This window comes from Balaenoptera physalus (assembly GCF_965194825.1).
Source record: "Balaenoptera physalus genome assembly, chromosome: 7".
NCBI classification, from domain to species: Eukaryota; Metazoa; Chordata; class Mammalia; order Artiodactyla; family Balaenopteridae; genus Balaenoptera; species Balaenoptera physalus.
This window is the reverse complement of record NC_138886.1, coordinates 78006547-78030424: the sequence shown is the minus strand read 5'-3', so window position 1 is coordinate 78030424 and position 23878 is coordinate 78006547.

Below are 23878 nucleotides of genomic sequence, written 5' to 3'. Positions count from 1 at the left end.
GGTGCTTACAAGTTTAAGTCATTAGAGATGACACTTTAACGAATGGATAAATTTGCTGGCAATTACCACATTAGCCTTTTGACTAAATGGTTATATGAGATTTCGCATAAGATGATTTAAGCATAGCCTCATTGACCCTATGTTTCTGTTTTGTTTTTGGTGTTTCCTTAGAATTCATCTTTAAAATTATCTTAAGAGTAAACTTCAGTTCCTCTTAGACCTTACTCGAATTATATAAATTGACAAAAAATTATCATCTGCTAAGTGTCAGGTGTTAAAATACTCATAATCAGCAGAAAAGAGATTTAACTCCCACACTGTCCCAAATTTTATATTCAGGAGAAAGCAGTGCTAATGTTTCTTGTCTTCAGATTTGTTATGGCTAAAGAAAGTTTAAGAGGTCAGCCATGATTTCTATGCAAGGTACACACACATACACACACACACACACACACACACACACACGTTTACATACACAGTGGTAGCAATTCCATTTCCTATATTTGGCAGATATTTGAAGGAAATATTTAGAAATCTCCATCCAGGTATAACCACAATAAACACTGTCTTATTCTACCAAGAACTTTGTTGCATTTGTGCCATAGTGTTGTTCTTCACTTTGTCTGAGTTAAGTTTTCTTTCCATGCCATCCAATCCACTCTTCAGCTCAACCTAACTTCTCCTTCTGTGAATTCTTAAATTCTCTCATCCTTCACCAAATAATGTATATTTCGTATCTCTGACTTCCTGTTTCACTTACTTTGTGTCTTTCCTGTTTCATTTGCTTTGCATCGCACCTATCACTTTTCAAATACTGCCTTACACTACGGTTGTTTCCTACCTATTTTTAAGAGGTGTGTTCTCATTAAGTCTCTGTTGATTAAATTGTAGACTCATGCACATCAAACTGCTGTTATTGCTATTTCCAAATAAAGTGCCGCTATGCTTCATCATTTGAAACCTACTTTAGTTTATCCTTAATATGTTTCTTTTATGTTCCCTACTTAAACCACTTTTAAAGTAAACTATATTAAAAACAAAATACCATGTATCTTATACTCACAAAATCCCATTTATAAGTTCAAATAATCACAGAAAGAAAAGAAAATTTGAAATGTTAAAAGTTTAATGTTCTTTTATCCTTGACCTAGAGGTCTCAACCCTGTTCTCCAAGTGTAAAAGCATTTTAGAAAATTAATTTATACTAAGAGCTAAAGGTCATTTTCAAGAAACCTCAGAGAATTAGTACCAAATAAGTTATATGGATTTCAGTGATTGCCACAAGAAAAGTCAATTTCCAGTGCTAATATCTAGGAATTTAATTTGATCACTCTTATTAGTATAATTAGAAGTAATATTGCTTGGAGACAAGTAGCTTAATCTATGAAGGAAGAAGAGAAATTTAAATCTACATAAATTTACTTACCAATAATTCTACATGAATGTCATACTTTGTATTTTTTCCTGAGGTTACAGATAATCATGAAAATATTAGGCAGATATCTATACCTCTAAACTCAAGAAATAATAAAGAGAAGTGGGCAGGGGTTTGGGACTTTCTGGGTGGTCCAACATTATAAGAGTGAGTGTTTTAATTGGTTTGTATGCCCAGATGATAGACATATGATGTAAGAGAAGGAACAATACGATTTGAAGAAAAATCTACCTACCAACAGGTGACATGTAGCAAATTGTTCATCCCCTCTAAGCCTTATTTCCTTATGTATAAAATGAGGACATCCATGGCTTTTCTCACAGGATTATTGTGGTAAGGATCTCACTGTAGATGTGGGGCATGTTCTGGCTACTGCCTACTGCCTTCAGAAACTGAAAATGAGTCAAAGGAATGTCTAACTTTTGGTAAATAACTTTTTGGCTAGCTTTATTCAAATTTTCAGAGGTCAAAATGGGAGACTGAAACCTATATCAGGCTCCGTTGCTCTTAACTCTCAGTTTAAGGAATCAAATAATTATTGCTTGAGCTCACCTGCTATTTGATCCTTAATAAATAATTCCCAGCTCAGTCCATCATGCAGGGAAGAGGAACTTAGGTATCCATATGAAGAGAACAGATTGCCAGGGTTTGAGCCCCTTCTCTACCACTTACCCTCTAGTGATCATGAGACCTTTCTTTGTCTCAGTTTTATGATATAAAATATCAGTACCTGCTTCATTGAGTTGGTATGAAGCTTCAAGAGTTAATGCTATATGTTTAAAGCACTTAGAGCAGGGTCTGACAAGTCCCTTTCATTTAGTCACAATTTTATGGGTTAACTTGGAAGCTCTTCCATACTGAACTGGCCTAGCTCATCACCACAGTCAGTTAGTGAAATGACTGGGGCTGTTGTCTAGAATGTCCTCACTTAAACTCTTGTTGATCTCTGGGGCCTCAGGTGGTTAGGCTTGTTCCATGTGGTCTCATCCTCCAGTAGGCTAGCTCAGGCTTCTTCATGTGATGGTAGGAGGATTTCCAGCACACGAAGGAATCTTAAAATGAAAGTGCTTTTTGAAACTCCTTGCATCATGCTTGCTACTATCCTCTTGGCTTAAGCAAGGCTTAAGAATATCCCAGATCCAAGTGGGTAGAGAAAGGCTCTAGTTCTTGGGAGGAGACAAAGCAATGTGTCTGAGTTTACAATCTACCACACTATATGCATACACACATACAGACACACATATGTATTTCATATATCATATGCATATGTCAACCCCATCCACTATATTTATGCATGTATGTTTGCATATATGTATATGTATATATAAATATATTTATTTATAAACATACATAAGTTATGACTAAAATATAAACAAACAAATGCCCTTCCTGGGCAACAGAAAAAGCATCTTTGTATATATATCAGAAATCAAATAAATATAAGTATAAACAGAGAAATAAATCAAGACATGGTGTGCTACTGCATAACTTATATCAACAAGTCACATCACTATTTTCCATTGGTGAGATTTAAGAGCTCCACTATATGGTAGTGTTTTATATTTGGTTGCATAATAAATTATCACCAATATAATGTGTTGCCAGCCTGCTCTGTGTATACAGGGTCCTAGTCTAGGCACTAAAGATTGGAAAAAAACAGTTTAAGTAATTTAAAATCTAGTGGAGGTAAACCTGCAGATACATATTTGAAATTTACCTAGACAAATTCTAAATAAGCGTAGATCTTGAACAGAAAAAGAAGAGCAAAATTAGCTGGAGAGATTCAGGGAAGAAGATACCTGGGGAAATTGTGTGATGAGTTTCTTATGAGTTTCAAGAACAATACATAGTTGAGCAGAAGGACTGAGTGTGGAAGTGGTGTGAGGTAAGTTTGTTGAAGAAAATAGGAAGCGTATAGAAAAAGAGCAACTGTGACCATGAACTAGGGAGTTTAAATTTAGTGTCCTAAGCAAAGGAGAGTTATTGAATGTCTTTAGGAAAGGCATAGTCCAATGTGATATTCACACTGCAGGTGACTTCACTAATTAGTAAGCCTCTTAAACAGTTCAGGAATATAAACTTGAACTTTAATCCACCTATTTTAGGGGGCTTAAATGAACCTACTTTTAATAGTTTTAAACTTGTACAAAACATATGACCAGATATTTAAGTACAAATAAGTCTAATTTCCTTTCCCAGTAATATATACTGTAAGTAGCTTAAGAAATAACGTAGACAAGATTCCTGAAAAGTACTTCAACAAACATAAAATGTGTAAAAATTATCATCAAAGTAATTAAAGTTGGACATTAATATTTTCTTGAGTTTTTCCATGATTCCTTGTAGATATAGAATTAGAATTACAAGGCCCAGTGCCTCATTTTTTTAAATTTTTAAATTTAATTTAATTTATTTTTTTATACAGCAGGTCCTTATTAGTCATCAGTTTTATACACATCAGTGTATACATGTCAATCCCAATCGCCCAATTCATCACACCACCCCTCCCACCCCCAACCCCCACCGCTTTCCCCCCTTGGTGTCCATACGTTTCTTCTCTACATCTGTGTCTCAATTTCTGCCCTGCAAACCGGTTCATCTGTACCATTTTTCTAGGTTCCACATATGTGCATTAATATACGATATTTGTTTTTCTCTTTCTGACTTACTTCACTCTGTATGACAGTCTCTAGATCCATCCACGTCTCTACAAATGACCCAATTTCATTCCTTTTTATGGCTGAGTAATATTCCATTGTATATATGTACCACTTCTTCTTTATCCATTCGTCTGCCAATGGGCATTTAGGTTGCTTCCATGACCTGGCTATTGTAAATAGTGCTGCAATGAACATTGGGGTGCATGTGTCTTTTTGAATTATGGTTTTCTCTGGGTATATGCCCAGTAGTGGGATTGCTGGATCATATGGTAATTCTATTTTTAGTTTTTTAAGGAACCTCCATACTGTTCTCCATAGTGGCTGTATCAATTTACATTCCCACCAACAGTGCAAGAGGGTTCCCTTTTCTCCACACCCTCTCCAGCATTTGTTGTTTGTAGATTTTCTGATGATGCGCATACTGACTGGTGTGAGGTGATACCTCATTGTAGTTTTGATCTGCATTTCTCTAATAATCAGTGATGTTGAGCAGCTTTTCATGTGCTTCTTGGCCATCTGTATGTCTTCTTTGGAGAAATTTAGGTCTTCTGCCCATTTTTGGATTGGGTTGTTTGTGTTTTTAATATTGAGCTGCATGAGCTGTTTATATATTTTGGAGATTAATCCTTTGTCCGTTGATTCTTTTGCAAATATTTTCTCCCATTCTGAGGGCTGTCTTTTTGTCTTGTTTATGGTTTCCTTTGCTGTGCAAAAGTTTTGAAGTTTCATTAGGTCCCATTTGTTTATTTTTGTTTTTATTTCCATTACTCTAGGAGGTGGATCAAAAAAGCTCTTGCTGTGATTTATGTCAAAGAGTGTTCTTCCTATGTCTCTTAAGAGCTGTCTCTTGGTAATACAATGTCAAATGTAATTTTTCTTATTGTCTTAGAGTTTCTATGCCTTTGGGAGTGGTTCAGTGAGCCAGAAGACTCACTTGGGCACTAGATGGTAAACAAAACATGGTAAGACCCTGTAGAAGTAGTTATTTATCCAACTCTAGCCTAAATGAGGAGAAGAGAATGATGGTAAAAAGAACTACAAATTGGGAATTTATTTGGAGAGAGAGCTGCTAATTCTTCCTGCCACCAAACCATGTGAAATAAAGATCAGAGACCCACTTAGAGATGTTAGGTGTGTTTTTTGGACTTTTAAGGCTACAAGAAGTACTTTCTGATCCAAGCCTGAAAAAGTCTATAGGTTTGAATGGTCTGTGGCAGCAGAGTGAAACAAATGGCATGGGGAATAGAGAGAACTTAAATTCCACAAAGCAGTTTCCTGTGGGCCAGATTTTGACGTTGTGGAAGGGAGCATGGACTCTCTTCGAGAAAGAGTGTGCATGGGGTAGACAGCCAGAAGCTAGACATTGAGAGGGCAAGTCTCAAAATTCTACTTGGTAGAAGCCTCATCGTCATCAGGGAAATACAGGAAAAGTGGTCTCCAATCATGGTTATTATTTTGGAAGAAATCTGAAAATATCCTTTGGTAGACAGAACTGCCATTACTTCAGCATTTGACATAAAGGTGGTCCTGATGTTAAATTACAATTATCTTGGCCACATAACATCATGCTTGTTTCCTAGAACTCATTACCCTTTCCCTAAGTCTGGGAATAGATATAAACATCAACTAGACTGTAGAAGAGGAGGTAAAGCAAACAGGAGAAGGAAGCTGAATGTGAAGTACATGAAAGCTTATTTGATAGTTTCAGGTCAAAGCTGCCTGTAAATGAAATAGCTTTGATTCAAATGAGAGAATAAAGTTTTGTCATTAGACCAAACAGGACTTGCAAATACTAGAATGTGATTATGAAAGCTTTGGAATTTACTCAATGTTTTATACAATGATAGGGAAAAACAATTCAACATAGCAGTTCGAAGGCATACAGATAAGAGTGGGGGTGAAATTGTTTTAGGTGTGAACTCACTAAATCTAGCTCATTTAATAAATAAATTACACCCTAGTTCACTTAATTTTAGGTATGTAAACTTTAATCTTCTCAAGGTACAGGAACTATTTTGATGGATTGGGATAGAATATATTGATATGATATGACCTAAACACATTAAAAAAAACCCCTGACATTCAGTAAAATGTAGTGATATCAGAGCTGAAACAATATGTGAATGAAAAATTTTGCCTGCCATATCAGTAAACAAAGGATACTGTAGCCATCCAGCCACTTCCCCTGTGCCTGACAGTGAGCCCTGAGAGAACTCAGGGTGGAGACAAACAGGCTGCCTGCTTCCAAGCCCTCAGTCACTGCAGCCACCCCTCAGTGGTGCACCCGGAGGGGACGCAGGTTGGGAAAGCACAGAATACTGGCCCTAGATAGCTGAGGTGCATATCAAAGGAATGATTTCAGTGAGCCCAGAGTTTTGCATCTTCCCGTACAGAGAAAAGTGCTAAGTTCATTAACTTGAGATGTCTGGTTTTCTTTAATTAACCATAATCGGTTGAAGTTCCAACTACCTGGTCTTTGTTGCAAAAACTCCTATATATGCTGGCTCCTCCTTGCCTCTTCGGAGCAGTCCCTCAGAGTTACCTGAGAGGCTGTCTTCCGGGCCTAAGTCCTCAGTTTTGTCCACCAAATAAAACATCGTTCTCAACTTTTAGGTTCTGTACTTTTCTTTCAGTCGACAAATAAAATATTTCAACATGGATTGAATTTGAATTCTGCCAAGACACAGATTAAGAAGACAATTGTTAGGTTTATTATTTTAAATGCAAACTATTTTTTTTTTTTTTTGCAAGGAAGACTGTCTTTAGATATGATCCTAACATGTTTGGAATCTGTTAAAGTAGATCAGCCGAGCCACACTCAATGGGCAGTTATTATTATCAGGAAAACCAACCTCCTCTGACAAATACAGCTTAAAATTTGGGATGAACAAGTTTTTCTGAAACATTATGACAAGTATTCCTGTTCCAAACATTCATAGATTAGAAGTCAGCAGTTCTAACAATATTTAAACATTTTTGAATTTGTAGGAAGAAAGTTCTTTGCCTCCCTTGGTATGCAAATTTAGGCAGAACCTGAACTTGTCACAGAACCTGTGACAAATTACAGAACATGTGAAGCTTTAACTAAAAAATGTTGGCAATAGATATGTGAATATTCACTCATTTCCTTCTTTATCTTTCTAAACAAAGGCCAATAGCTAGTTCAGAGTTTTTAATCAGGTCAAAATCAAACCTACTCAAGACACAGTTTTTTAAAAAATTTTATTTATTTATTTTTATACAGCAGGTTCTTATTAGTTATCTATTTCATACATATTAGTGTATATATGTCAATCCCAGCAGGACACACAATTTTATTTCACAAATTATCTGTGTTTTTCTCCAGCAATATTAAACTGATCAGTGGCAGACACTGAATAGGAGGATAGTTGTTTTTCACCATAATTCAGGTGTTTCCAGGCTAGTGTCACAGTGGTGGGGGGAAATCATAAAGACTAAGGGAGTTTGTAAAGGTGTTGTTGCAATGAAGACCCATGAAACAGTAGCTGTGTAGGCAAGAAATGAATGGATTACAGTGAATGACAGTTAATGGATTAGAGCTACCAGCCAATTTTATGAAAGGTTTTAACAGAAGTATTAAGGTAGATGAACTGGAATAGTGGGGGTTATATGACTGGTTTTTGGTCACATGGTGTTCTGAACATTTAGGGCTTTTTGGATCCCATAGATTTCTTGGTCAAATGGGTGTTTTGGCCACATTAGGGAAGTAAACATATAATGGGGCTGGTTATATGAAATTATGCTTTGCACCATGAGGCTAAATATCCCACATGACCCAAAACAGGATGATAATTGTTTCCCTCACTCTTACCTTTCATAATGTATCCAGTTTACCTTATGTAGTAGCAGAAATCTTGGCAAGACTGTCACCTAGGGTAACGTGGAAAATGAAAACTGTGTTTAAGAAACGAGTTGAATTTGCTAAGGATATTTCCATGTTGAATTTTTAAAGGTTTAACAGGTTTCTTTTAGCTCTGTATGATAAGATACAAATAGAAATCAGCTAAAAAGATGTTGTTCAATTTTAAAGCAAACTTTAGAAAAAAGTATTTAGGAGACAAGACTTACCAAAGTTTTGAAAAAAAAAAAAAAAAACTATTCACAGCCTCTTCAGAATGCAGAAGATTTCAAAATAGTAAAGGGACTCGGGGCAAATGTCAAATCTACAATATTGTCAGGAAAATGTGGCTTCAGAGTAAAAATGAAGGAAAGGTGTAATTGAAAATCTCTTTGTTAAACCCTCCAGAAAATTTAAAGTGATGCCTTGTGGACTCTTTCAGAAGGCAAAAGGTCTTTTAAGTTTATTTCATGCGTGCCTCAGAGACACTCTTTGTTAAAAATAACCTTCTATTAATTCTTAAGGGTGTTGTCCCACAACTGTCTCATAGGAGGCCCAAGATTGAGAGAATTTATCATAAAGTGATTTGTGGATCTGGTTTTCTATTAATGGAGTAGATTTATAAATTGATACATAAGAAACCCAGAATTTTTTAAAAGAATTTTATCAGCTTGGACTAAAAGTGACAAAGGCAGTATGAAACGTGGAGATCTTTAGAACTGGCAACATATATCCAGTTAGACACCAGAGTTGCTGTGGAGTCGTGACTGCTCAGTACCTTTCATTTCCCCCTTTCTATGTCAATGTCTATTGTAATATTTCCAAGTTGGGGTTCACCTCAAAGTCACCTGCACATCTTTTGATGACAGGTCAGAAGAAACCTTTAAGCTTCTGCCTTGTTTTTTTCTGAATGCTCTCTGCATGTTCCATTAAGAACTCAGGTGTCAGGCTCTAAGGAATTCAAGCCACATGGAGAGACCATAGGTCAGCTGAGGTCTTTGAGTTATCCCAGCCTGAGCACAGATATATTAGTTAAGAAGTCTCCACATTATGTCAGGCCCCATTCATTTTTGTCATCCCAGTTGTTTATTTCTCCCAAGTGAGGCTTCAGTCATCATGGAGCAGAGATAAGCCACCCTATTATACCCTTTCTAAATTTCTCACTCATGGAATTCGTAAACTGAATAAATGAGTGTTGTGTTTTACCACAAAGTTTGGAACCATTCGTAACATAGCATCTGATAACTAAAGCACTGGAAAGTTACGATTGATTTTTAAATTTTTTTCAACATTTTCACAATTCCTATTTGATATTATGTTCATTCGTTGGAGTATTATTCCAAGAGAAGAGGGTCTTGAAACTAATCACTGACAAACTGAAGCTAGAGTGTGACAGAAAATAACCACATAGGAAGCCAAGAAAGAAAAACTAGAATTGGCAAAAAAAATAGTTGAACCGCAGGAATATATAGATTAAGGACTTAGAGGAGCAGTGCAAGCTGTCTTCAAATATGTGAAGGGCTGTCATGTGGAAGGCGGATTAGACTTGTACTGTAGAGCTCTAGAGAGCAGAACTAATACCTCACATTGGTAGGTCCAGGGAAGCAGATTTTATACTTAATAAGAGGAAGCAATTTTCAGTAATCAGAACAATAAATTTGTGAGCTAGTTTTTGAGGTAGTAAACTTCTATAATTTCCTTTGAGGAAAGCCTGGATATGTCAGTGATGGTACGTAATTATCTAGAGAAAATTCTTGTTTTGTGGAGAACATTGAAGTAGTTGTTCTAAGGTATTCCAACCGTAAGGTTGTCTGGGAGTCTATGATATACCTTATATTTTTATAGTAATCTATATCAAAATTTAGGTTTGTGGGACAGTTAGAAGACAAAGGAAACTGTTATATACAGGTTTTCAGTGATTTGCACTTTCAAGACCAACAAATACCTAGTAATTACACAGTACTCAATAACAAGTTTAGGAAAAAAATGTATTGACTAGATTAGGGAAATATCTATGGTACCTATGCATAAAGGCATAGGTGACCCTAAGGTTGATGCTATTTTATTTTACATATAATTCCATTTTACATATTCATATAAGTATTCATATAAATATTCTTTTGTATATACTGCCTTGTTCTTTCAAAGATTTGATGGAGCCTCCATCAAACAACATTATAAACCAGAAAAGAAAGTAAAATCAGAATCTGAGTAATTCAGGTGAAACAGAGGATAAGAACTATAGGAAAGTTAATATGTAGATATTCAGGATATAACATCTTACACTAATTATAGGTAAATAGGAATGTAGGGTAATAGGAAGTGATCAAAAGAAAAATTACATCATAATTATCATCATCACATTATATTTCTATTATCATTTTCTTTGAAGTGGCAATCATTTATTCTTGTATCACAATCCTAAGCATATGGTATCCATTATCTCATTGAATCTTCAACTGATTTTATAAAGAAGGGAACTAAGGTCTAGAAAAAAGTATGGCATACTTAAGGCTACCCGGTTAAGTGGATTAATTGGGAATTGAACCCAGATCTTTTATAATGACGGAGCTCAGTTTATTATGCTATACAGTCTGTTGGTATAGATGAGATCTGTACTTTTTATGGTAGACGCTTTAGCCATGAAAAGCAGGCCTCCAAATAATAGGCCCCTTTGGAGGCCTCTATCATAAGGCCTCCAAAGACCTTCACTATTCTAGTTCACATTTTCTGAAATTCCACAGTTAGGTACTTCCTTTAGTTCTTGATTCACCAGAGAATGCAAGTATTCTTCATGTGTCTGCAAATAACATTGAGAGGGATTAGCTAATACATTTGGCTAATAGATTAGATACAGTATAGACTTAACAATTCAGGGAGTGGCAAAAATGTGGTTATTGTGGAGTTGTCAAAAAGGAAGAAAAGTTGGGACTTCCCTGGTGGTGCAGTGGTTAAGAATCCGCCTGCCAATGCAGGGGACACGGATTCAGTCCCTGGTCTTGGAAGATCCCACAGGTCGCGGAGCAACTAAGCCCGTGCACCACAACTACCAAGCCTACGCTCTGGAGCCTGCGAGCCACAACTACTGAGCCCGCGAGCCACAACTACTGAAGCCCACAGACCTAGAGCCCATGCTCTGCAACAAGAGAAGCCAGCACAATGAGAAGCCTGTGCACCGCAACGAAGAGTAGCCCCCACTCATCTCAACTAGAGAAAGCCCTCACGCAGCAATGAAGACCCAATGCAGCCAAATTTGTTTATTTTATAATAAATAAATTTTATAAATAAATAAATTTATAAAAAGAAAAGGAAGAAAAGTCATGAAATCCAAGAGGAAAAAAAGGCTGCCTAGGACAGATATCACCTATTTAATATTATTTCCCACATAAAAGACACACAATTCATCTTTTAAGGAGGTGAGGAATATAGGATTGTTCACTTTAATATGGAAAACATTAATCTTTGGGGCTAACAAGTTGGCAACAAATGTTACCTACATGGTAGGCAGGTGAATTTGCATCTTAGTGAAACGTGGATATTGCTGGAAAAAAAGGAGACAAATATAGCTGATATTGAGATAGATAAATATTTTTGAACTTATAGAAAGAGTCAAGGTAAATAAAGAGAAGTTTTCTGAATTTAAGATGGGAATTGATCAAGCCTTCATCACAATATTTCAGGGAGGACTGAAGAGCATGTGCAGACATTTAGGCAGGAGGTAAGAAAGTCAGATGGGGATGCTGGAGCTGGAGAGAGAAATAAATCATTTGTAATATTTTGCTTTTGCTTAGAAGTTTTCTGAAATAGTTTCTGTTGTTCACAACAAAATTCTCTTAGTTGGAAATAAATGAGAGTAAATCATATGCTTTTGTTAGTTTGGTATGACACTACTGATACCAGAAATTTTATGTAAGGATGCTGACAGTTTATATAAAGGCCAAGATTCATGAGGTTCAGGCTATTAGATTTAGTCAGAAATGATATGTGGAAGGAAGGTCTTTATGTGATTTACCTAGTACATTGAGTTCAAATTCAACTCTATTTGAAGTTCAAATATTATAACTTAAATTATAATTTGGATATTTTTCATAGCCTAGACAAATAATCCCCCATATGGAAATTAATTATTAAATCCATAATAGTTTAAAATTTAAAGAGCTAAGTGTTCTAAATAGCTTTAGCTAAGAAAGGAAATAAGATTCAAAAGTATTTAGTCAGATATTTTTCTACCTGTTTCTCTTGTTAGCCCCCTCGTTGCTGTTGTTGTTGTTGTTTTTTTACCGAAGCGATTATAGAATGCATATATATTTATGGAACTGGTCTACTTTGGTAGATATAATTTTTAGGATCTCACAAATTTATACCAATACCTCCACCAATAAGAATAACTCAGATTTACTTAAGTATTTTCAGGCACTGTGATATCTGCTTTACATTAATTCTCTCTTCAGTTCTCACAACAATTCTGTAAGGTATTTACTATTGACATATACCATATTGGAGATGAGAAAATTAAAGAAATGAAACTGTAAATGATAAAAACTTTTAACAATTAAATTGGCTTTGGAAAGATTGTTTCTCTTAAATGAATTGACAGACAGGCCTAAATCACCAGATTCAGCTACATTTTTCTCAATATAGAAAAATGTGAAAATACACTTACTTAATGAGACCTTTAATTTTTATATATTGATAGAGTGGTTTAAGATTGATCATCTATTTCTTTGATCCAAGGTAGTTTGTAAGTCTCATTTTTAGAGAACATGTACAGGTCCTGAGGTCTTTTGCCAGAAGATAATTATAAACATTATCTTTAGTGTCTAGCTCATATAGCACACTTCACTCAATTATTTGGCATCCCTAAATCTTCACACAAACTTTTGACTAAAGTGCATTTAATTAAATGAATTAGAAAAATATAGTTAGTGCATCAATTATTCAGTGGGTAAGCTAAAACTAAGCAGTGAAAATTCCAGGTATAATTTAGTCTAAACTTTCATTCACCACAACAGTGACTACTAAGGCTTTATCCAAGTTTTTGGGTGGATGTAAGATGTAGATGTACTCACTCCTAGGTCTTCCCAAGTTTTTAGAGACCCCACAGGTGAGTGTAGAATATTTGAAGTACTCAATAAATCTTTCTTTCTTTCTTGCCCTGGTTTCAGAATCCATTTATCTGCTTTGAAGGCTTACTATAGACAATAAAAGTAATTGATATTTATTGTTAATAAGATATCAGGTAAAATACAAAACACTTTATTTATAATTATTATTTAATAATTCACAACGAGCCAGAAAATATTACAAAACAGCATTATAATGCCATCTTCTCTTTACAGAAGTTATGTAATTTGCTAGCAGCCAGTGACAGGACAAGCTCATCAAGCTTTCTTTGATTCTAGGGCCCAGACAACCATTTAATGCAGCTTCCCAGTCATGGTGTTGTCACAGTTGCTCATTTTTCTGCTTTCCATTTAGTCCCCTTGAGAATAAATTTCTCTCATATTAGTAGTGGCTTCTGTGGCCTCTCCTTGCCTCAGTCTCCCAATAGTACTGTCTAGTGTATTCCTGTAAAAATCTTGAAGCATTTAGTTTACTAAGCAAAAAATGAATTAACCGTACTCCAAAAAATCTTAGAACCAAGATAAGTCAGTTGGTAGAGTGCTCCATTTTCAGATAATATTCAACTTAACATTAAGCCTGATACTGTTATTCAAAATCTGCAAACTGTGTTTTTAGACAAAATTAATGTTTCCCAAACTGACAGTGGCTTTAATGGAAATAATAATAAATGCACCATTTCCAAATGTGCTGGCACTGTACCAGTGGAAGACGAGGCGGAATAAACCTGTTTCTTGTCACATCCTTTATGAAGAAAAATGCTCACAACTTCAAAACAGTCTTCATAGTCTATATTTTGTAAATGTGACCAAAATGTATCTTTTTTTTTTAAAGAAGTAGAGAAATGTGAAATGAAGAAAACCTTTTTGAAAAGGGATTATAGTTCTTGCTTAGATTGTGATGGAGAAATAGACACTAATAAATAAGCACCTAGTAATTCTTTTTAGTATCTTAAATTAAGTTTTGGAATAAAAATTGTTCCTAGGCCGAGTAGACCATGGGAATTTTGGTCAATTAGCTTTGCAAAGAGTTTTCTAAAACTATATATCCTACATAGCTTTCAATAGGCTTGAAAAAAATAGCTATTGTAATTTACCTTCTATATTTTCATTTTTCACCTCCTTCAAGCAAATAAATATAATATATAAAAATAAAATTTTGTAAAAAGCTAGAGTAAACAAAAACCGTAACATTATATTAGTACATGTACAATCTACCTTTAAATGTTTATTCCCTTACGTTTTTTAAAGCCATGTTCTGATTAGTATTGCTTTGATTTTTACCTAGAGACAAAGTAATTACATTTACATTATATTAATTTTATATACATATGTTATATAAGGTAATTGTCTATATTACTTCTTGAGTGTGTGTGTGTGTGTGTGTGCTTATAATATTCAAATCTAGGATTAAATCTTGGGAATCATCCTAGTGTTATTACATTTCTACATTCCAACAAAATATTTTAAAAGAGTTGCCCACTTCTCTTATAACAGCTCTTACTGTTGCTTCCTTGTCTCATTGTCACCTGGTTTCTTCTCCTAGAACTCTGCTGAATTGATTATTTTAAGTTAGTTTCTTATTGGCCGGATCTAATTGCCTCTTGTCTTTTTTGAAATCATCTGATCAAGTCCCCTCTTGAAACTGACCTCCAGTACCTTCCACACCACTAGAGATTTCTATTTTCCTTTATATATTTTTTCTTCCCTGGTTGCCTTCTCCATACTGCTTCAATGATGCTATTTCCAATATTTTAATTTTAGCCACTTTTTAAAAAATTGCACATGTTTGGGGGGTTGTCAGGCTCTTTCATGACTTCAAGAAACATTTATATGCCACTGATTCTCACATAGCCATACTAACCACCCTCTTATGTCCTTATCTACATGTCTATTGCCCTCAGTCTACTTGGGCATTAGCTGGACCTCAAAACACCTATGGCCATACAGTGCGTCTTACACAACAGAAAGTATAGAAAAAATTGGAGTTCCAAAAGATAGTGTTCTTAAATGACACTGGTTAAACATTTTAGCATTGGTAATTTTATAAAAGCATATGATCCTGTGCATACATGTGCTATACTCCTGGTGTAGGAAGAGGCCTATGGAAATAAGAATCCAGAAACTTAAGCTTAATTTGCTTCATCATATATCTGCCTCTGCCTCTCCTTTTCTTTTCTTCTTTAAAAATTTATTTTATTGAAGTATAGTTGATTTACAATGTTGTATTAATTTTTTGCTGTACAGCAAAGTGATTCAGATATATATATATATATGTTCTTTTTCATATTATTTTCCATTATGTTTATTACAGTATATTGAATATAGTTCCCTGTGCTATACAGTAGGACCTTGTTGTTTATCCATTCTATATGTAACAGTTTGCATCTGCTAATCCCAAACTCCCAATACATCCCTCCCCCACCCCCTTCCCCCTTGCCAACCACAAGTCTGTCCTCTATATCTGAGAGTCTGTTTCTCTTTCGTAGATAAGTTCATTCGTGTCATATATTAGATTCCACATATAAGTGATATTATATGGTATTTGTCTCTTTCTGACTTACTTCACTTAGCATAATAATCTCTATATCCATCCATGTTGCTGCAAGTGGCATTATTTCATTCTTTTTATGGCTGAGTAGTATTCCATTGTGTATGTATGTGAGTAAATATATATATATCACATCTTCTTTATCCATTCATCTGTCAGTGGATATTTAAGTTGTTTCCACGTCTTGGCTATTGTAAGTAGTGCTGCTATGAACATTGGAGTGCATGCATCTTTTCTAATTATGGTTTTCTCCAGCTATATGCCCAGGAGTGGGATTGCAGGATCATACTACAGCTCTATTTTTATTTTTAAAGGAACCTCCATACTGTTCTCCATAGTGGCTGTATCAATTTCCATTGCAACCAACAGTGTAGGAGGGTTCTATTTTCTCTACACCCTTTCCAACATTTGTTATTTGTAGACTTTTTAATGATAGTCATTCTGACTGGTGTGAGATGGTACCTCATTGTAGTTTTGATTTGCATTTCTCTAATAATTAGAGATGATGAGCATCTTTTCATGTGCCTGTTGACCATCTGTATGTCTTTGCAGAAATGTCTGTTTAGGTCTTCTGCCCATTTTTTGATTGCGTTGTTTGGGTTTTTTTTGTTATTGAGCTGTATGAGCTGTTTGTATATTTTGGAAATTTGCCTCTCCTTTTCTAATCCATGTTCCACACTTCATACACAATATACTGCACAAATAAATCCCTCTTTACTCTTACAATTCAAATAATAACGTGCAAACAATGAAGCACGGCAGGCAAAGACCTTAAAACTATATTCCAATTACTTTTTCAAATTTTTTCACAATCCAGACAAAAATATCCCACTTAATTATTAAAATTAAGGAGATTATTCATGGCACAGCTACAATTTAGCCTCATTGTTGGGCTGGAGTGGTTCACACTGCTTTTTTACAGGTGATTGTGTGGAACTCGTTCTCACGCCATGTTCAATGGTGGTAGCAGCAAATATTACAAATCAAGACGTTACTTTGGAGATCTGGCTATTATATATACACCAACATAGCACTGTATAATCTCATTTGGGAAAATACATAAATTTTGAAATTATTAGCATGTAAAGGGCAATACAAGCCACATGTTGCTTAAGCAAAATAGAATTTTCTTGCAACATGTCAATATGCATTTCCAGAGCCCATTGTCAGGTACAGTTTAATGCAGCAATCATTTGATACGACCAGGTTATGAGTTGTCTTTTTTCATTTCGTTTTTCAGTTTTCCATATATTGGCTCTTTTATCAGGTAGGCTCTTTCCTTTTCACCTGAAGGTGATTATTAATTTATTTCAAGAGGAAAGGGAGAACTTCTATGGGGATTATTTCTTGAGCTTCACTCAAGTTTTAATTCATTTAGTTCAAGTGTACATTATTGAATTAATTGCTCTGGCCATGAGGTTGGGATTTCATGGATGAGATTATGTCTGAATCTTCTTGCCTACCTCTAGGTGTAGTAGAGATCAGCTTTTATCAAAAAACAGACCTTTTAGAAAGAGGTGGTTTCCAAATGAATAAATTCAACTACATTGAATATAATAATTATATTTATGTGGTTCCTACTCTAGTGAGGGAGTCAAGTAATAAAAAATAAATTTAACAAAACTAAAAACAAAGAAATACTAAACAAAGAGAAACAAATTGATCTTACAGAGGTAGCGATTAGGTGAGAACTAAAAGGAAAAATAAAACCGAACTGACCATCTCAAAATTAAGAACATTCTAGGAGACTTCATATAATGTATTGTCCAATAGCTCTGTTAAGCTAACTTTCCAGCAGGGAAATAAGTCAAGAACAAGTGACTTATGACACATACATATAAAATGTAGTGAGAGTTTAGATACAAGTGTATATTCTAAGATCGTATTGTTATGTGTGTTTCAATTCTGTGCTATTATTAAGACTTTATTGGGTGCAGCTTGAACATCTCCCTCATATACAGTGTGGAAGATTTTTGCTTGCCAGCATTAAAAGTCATGTAGACACTGCTACTCAGAAGGAAAAATCAATAAAAGTACATAATGTCATTTGCCTTATCTTAAATTGCGTAGCCCTCTACCTAGATCTGAGGTTAGGGAAACGGCTGAGACAGTTTCATCAGTCTGCATTAGAATGAGGTAAAGAATGAAGGAAAGAGTCAGGTTCAAGACACATAGAGAAATCATTCCAAATTGTAATTTCATTGGGAGTTACAGAAGTGATAAAATTCATTGTGCAATTTTTAAAACATCAAAGAGCTTTATAACATTTTGGACTATCGGGTCAGCAAAAATATCTTCTACAAAATGGCCTCACAGTCCCACATTTATACTGTATGTTGCACAGCATTTGGAGATGAATCTATTTAAATGCAAATGTACAATCACAAAGCAGTGAAACCAAATTATATGCAAACAAAGCTAGTTGAAGAAATTGAGTAGTTAAGCATTTTCAATCAAATTTAAAGGCAGATTTGTTTCCTTTCAAAAACACTACTTAGCAAAGTTTAAACATGCCTTTTCCAGATTTGTTATTGCATTACACCATCGAATATGCCTATAGCATTATAGCCATATTTTGAACAAGTCCTTATGCATTTGTCAAGTTTGTGTTCCAGATTCCTTCTCTAGCAGTAGAAATAATTTATTAGCATAATTTTTAAATGATGCTAAATAGTAAAACAGAAGGAATTCTGGGAGCTAAAAGATATACCAATTGGCATATGTAGATATGTCAGTCTACAGAGAAGGTGCATTATTTTGCCCAATGGCATTACATGAAATAAAAATCATGTCACTGAAAAAAAAAAGGCAAGACCAATATTTATAATTATGAGGAGATAATGATATGGTGTAAAAAAAGAGCTCTAATATTGCCAATAATTGCAATAAATATTATCTAAAGCATATTAAATGAATAAGAATACCATTATTGTCTTTAAGCCAACAAAGTTAGGGAAGATATTGGGTAAAGTCATGATGGTCTTAAAAAAATAATGACTAGTTAGGTAGAACCTAGTTGTCTCTGAATTAAAGTCTACTACATAAATATTTATGGAATAATTCAATGGAAAGTTAATAATAAAAAGTGATGACAGCTAATATTTATTATGAAATATGTGCAACTGGGAGCTTTGTACGAAATTTTTTAGTATGAATTTCTTGGATGTGGGGCTATTCAGGCTAATTATTTCTCCTTGAATGAGTTTTACAGTTGCTGTCTTTCAAGGAATCTGTCCATTTCTTCTAAGTTGTAGAACATATTGGCACAGAGTACATCCTAATACTATCTTTTTTTTTAATTAATTAATTTATTTTTATTTTTGGCTGCGTTGGGTCTTTGTTGCTGCACGCGGGCTTTTCTCTAGTTCCGGCGAGCGGGAGCTACTCTTCATTGTGGTGCGCAGTCTTCTCATTGCAGTGGCTTCTCTCTTGTTGTGGAGCACGGGCTCTAGGTGCATGGGCTTCAGTAGTTGTGGCTGGCGGGCTCCAGTAGTTGTGGCTCACGGGCTCAGTAGTTGTGGTGTGCAGGCTCTAGAGTGCAGGCTCAGTAGTTGTGGCGCACGGGCTTAGTTGCTCTGCAGCATGTGGGATCTTTCCGGACTGGGGATGGAACCCATGTCCCCTGCATTGGCAGGCGAATTCTTAACCACTGAGCCACCAGGGAAGTCCCAGAGTACATCCTAATACTATCTTAATATGCTTTTAATGCATATGGAAACTGTTGCAATGCCCCCTCATTTATTCTGGATACTAGTAATTTGTGTCTTCTCTCTCTACCTTTTTTTTTTTAATACTATTTTCTTGACCTTTCAAAACACTAGGTTTTGGTCTCCTTTATTTTCTTTACTGTGGTTCTGTTTTCAGTTTCATTTATTTCTGAACTTGCCTTTATTTCTCTCTTTCTACTAGCAGTGGGTTTAATTTAGTTTTTGTTAGGTTTTTTTTCTTTTTGGTTTCTTTAGTTTCTTCAGGCAGAAGCTTGTATCATTCGAGACTTACTGCCTGATATAATTATTTAACAGGATAAATTTCCTTTTGATCAGTGTGTAAGCCCCATTCCATAAATATTGATATGTTGTGTTTTCATTCTATTAAGTTAAATATAGTTTCTCATATATTAAACTTGTGATTTCATCTTTGATCATTATCTTATTCAGAGGTCTGTTGTTTAATTTCCAAATATTCAGGGATTTTTCAGATTTCTTTCTGTTATAGATATTTCCAATTTAATTTCACATAGTCAAATAATATGTATCATTTCAATCTTTTAAATGTATTGAAACTGATATTGTGGCCCAGAATATGGCCTATCTTGCTAGAGTTCTATGAGCATTTGAAAATAATGTATATTTTGTTATTGCTTGGTAGAGAGTTTTAAGACGTCAGGTCAAGATTGTTAATAAGGTTGTTCAAGTCTTCTATACTCTTATTTCTACTTGTTCTCTCTGTTACTGACAGAGGCTTATTAAAATGTAACTCTGCAATTACTGATTTGCCCATTTCTTCTTTAGATTTCTTCTTCAGTTTTTGCATCATTTCCTTTGAAGTTCAGTTGTTAGTTTCACACTCACATAGAATTTTTATTAACAGCAATTATTAGGGAAAAAATAGGAAAAGAACCCAATACAGTTCAATATCCCATATGAACTCAGGCAAAATATCCTTAACAAAATTTTAGCAATTTGAATCCAGCAATATATAAAAAACCAAATACTTCACGATCAAGTTGGATTTATCCCAGGGATGCAAGGTTAACCTATAAAAATTATTTTTGTTATCTGTAATCTTCATTCTACAAAAACAAAATGATTATATTATTATCTCAACATATAAAGAAAAAGGTCTTGACAAAATTCAGTCTCCTTACATCATTGAACACTTTCAGCACACTAGGAATAAAACAGATATCTTAACCAGAAAGCACAGTTACAAAATATCTACTACTAATATTATACTTAATGGTGGGATACTGAACATTTTAAGCATAATCTCAAAAAAAGTAAGGATTTCCACTTTCACCACTTTTATTCAACATTGTACCAGATGTCCTACACTTCAGTAAGGCAAGGAAATAATTTAGAAGTCATAGAGATTGGAAATGAGGAAGTCTTTATTGGTAGATGGTGTGTTTTCTATGAAGATAATCCTAAGGAATGTGAAAAAGCTATTGAAAGTAATAAGCAAGGTTTGAGGATACAGGCAAGTTAAAAAATTAATTGTCCTTTTTTGTTTTAAGTAGCAATGAAAAAGTGGGAATTTAAATTAAAAAACAATACCATTATAATAGCATCAAATACATGAAATATTTAGGAAAATATTTAACAACATATGTGTAAGATCTGTACATGGAAAACTATAATACAATGCTGAGAGACATTTTAAAAGACTTAAGTAAATGAGATATATTCATGAATCAGAAGATTTAATGTTTTTCAGATGTCAATCCTCCATAAATTAATCTGTGGGCTCAGTTACAATCCTCACCAAATCATAGCTGGCATCTTTGTTAAAATTAACAAGATAATTCTAAAATTTATATAGAAATGCAAATGGCCTAGACATTTTGAAATATGGCCTTTAAAAAAAATACAGACTTAAAGATATCCTATTCAACTTCAAGTTTTACAATAAATCTATGTTTATCAAGACAGTGTGGTGTGGGTAAAAGAATAGAAAAGAACAGGGTCTAGAAATAGCCCCCCACATATATAGTCAGTTGATTTTCAGCAAAGATGTAAAGGGAATTCAATATAAAAAAGATACTATTTTTCATATATGGAGCTGGAAAAATTAGACATCCCTACCTAAAAATTAAACTTTTACCCCATAAACCAGTATTAATTTGAAATGCATCATAGTCCTAAATGTGAGAGCTAAAACTTTAAAACTCCTAGTATATGTCATAAGAGAAAATATTTGTGACACTTCTTAGGCAGATTTTTTCAGATGGCAAAAACCATAAACCGTAAAAGAAAAAATGACAACTTTTATTCTCTAAAAGACACTGTTAATTAAAAAAACACAAAAGCATACCACAGTCTATGAGAAGATATTCAAAATACATTTATCTAATGAAAGACTTGTTTCCTGTATATTTAAAGAACAGTTACAACTCAATAATAAGAAAACAGCCTTATAAAATGGACAGATGATTTATGGATGAAGCACATAAATATTATGCAAAATGAAAGAAGTCAGATACAAAAGAAAACTCTGTACTTCTAAAGAAGATATTACTAAAATGGCAAAAGTAGATCAGTGGTTATCAAAGCTTTGAGGTGGGAGAGGGTAATGAATAAAAAGGGGTATGGAGGAACACTTTAGAGAGATGGAAACGTTCCATATAATGATCACATGGTAATGATTATGTGGTAGTTACTCAACTTATATTTGTTAAAACTTAACATATTTTGCACTTAATATTTATTCTAAGAATTCATGAGAAAGAGTTCAGATTGGCTTGGTCAACCAAGTACAGATAGTAGACTGGGATTATATAAAAATATGTGAGTCCAAAGGTAGCTCTTTGGTTGTTATTGGGGCAGGAAAGGAGGGGACGCTTGCCTCTACAAAGATGTAGGAATATTTTTATGAATAACAACTATGAACTTTATACTGTTATACAACTATTGGGTCACCAGTGCTCAGGGAATTAAAGGTAAGGAATTAATACATTCCAGTAACAACTACCAAACCCCTGAACCGATAGGCATTATTGATTACCAAAAGGTATTATTGATTACCTCTTTAAAAATGCCATGATTTCACTTAGTCATCTCTCTGAGAACTTGACCCTCTCCCAGTTTTGAGAAAATCCTCATTAGTCTAAGGTCCGATAATAATCCTATATCTCCTGTCAGTTTGTAGTCTGGTCTTGCCATGTAACCCAGGTATGTCTAATAACTTATGCTCTTAGGTAAAGGGGAAAATGGAGCTTTATACTTTAACAGGGGAAAAGTATTTTCTATGACCACTGCTACGTTTGGGTGTGACACTTGGAAATATTGTAGCCATCTTGCAAAGCATAGTTGGGCCATCAAAAGGATGGCGAGGTGATGAAATGGAAGGAGGATGGATTGCTGATAACCTCATTGAGTCACTAAATTAATCATTCTTAAAGCTAGAATACTTGGGTTTAATGTTATATGAGATGAAAATTTATTTACTGTTTAAGTGTCTTTAAAATTGATTACCTGTTATTGATTAAATAAAGCATGCTACCTGATATAGCACCAAAAATAACAATGAGAGGATAACTACATATTAATTTTTCTATAGCATTTTGCATTTGGCAAAGCAATTCACATACATACTTAACTTTAACCTCAAAATAAACCTGAGTATTACTGTTATAAAAATTAAAGATGTTAGAAATATTAAAAATTGTATCATCTTGCTTAAGGTTCTGAGCAAGGAAAGGAATCAGGGTTTGATGACCTAGCCTAGGGGATTTATCTTCCCCACTCCTATGTTGCACTAATTTTGCTTACTCAATCACTGAATTTTTTTAAAGGTAATCCTTCCGGTTTGTTGCATATGATTAACATGGATTTTAATATGTCTAATTTGCATCTGTTATATTTGCTTTCTATACTACATAATATAACTGTTGTATAAAAGTAACCTGAAAAACATACAAAAATGCAAACATACAAAAAATGAAACAGAAATTCTTTTCTTTCAAAATACCTATTTCAAGAGGATTTTAGACACTGTTCAGTATTCTAACAGTGCTTAAATTTTTTTGGTCTTCTTCCTTAGGAATTGCCATCAGTGCTAGTTTATAAGTCACAGACACACAAATCACTCATATTATCTTTTAGTCACACTTCAACTTGATCAAAAACAGTATTTTCCTCCTGGAATCTTTTACTTAATTTATCATACTTGGTGCTAAACTGGGTCTTACTGTTTCCCCAAACCAAACCTATCCTCAGTTGATAAAATTGTTCCATCAGTTATATTATTTTTAAAGAAGTGTTCAATGGACTCTAGGCAATTTTAGCAAAAGAGTTTAAAAGTTTTTGGTCAAATTCAATATTTTTTGCTATTTACTTATAAGTAAATAAATAGAAGTGGACAGAATTAATAGTGTCTTAAATTTTCACATGCTTAATAAAAATTTGTGTCATGGGTCTTGTGTTGTAAACAGCCTTTATTCAGCTAATCATATTGGTCATGTGAAAAATTTGTACTCATTCTGTGTAGCTGACTTTAACAGTTTGTTTCTCGATTTCCTAGCATTGGTTTATA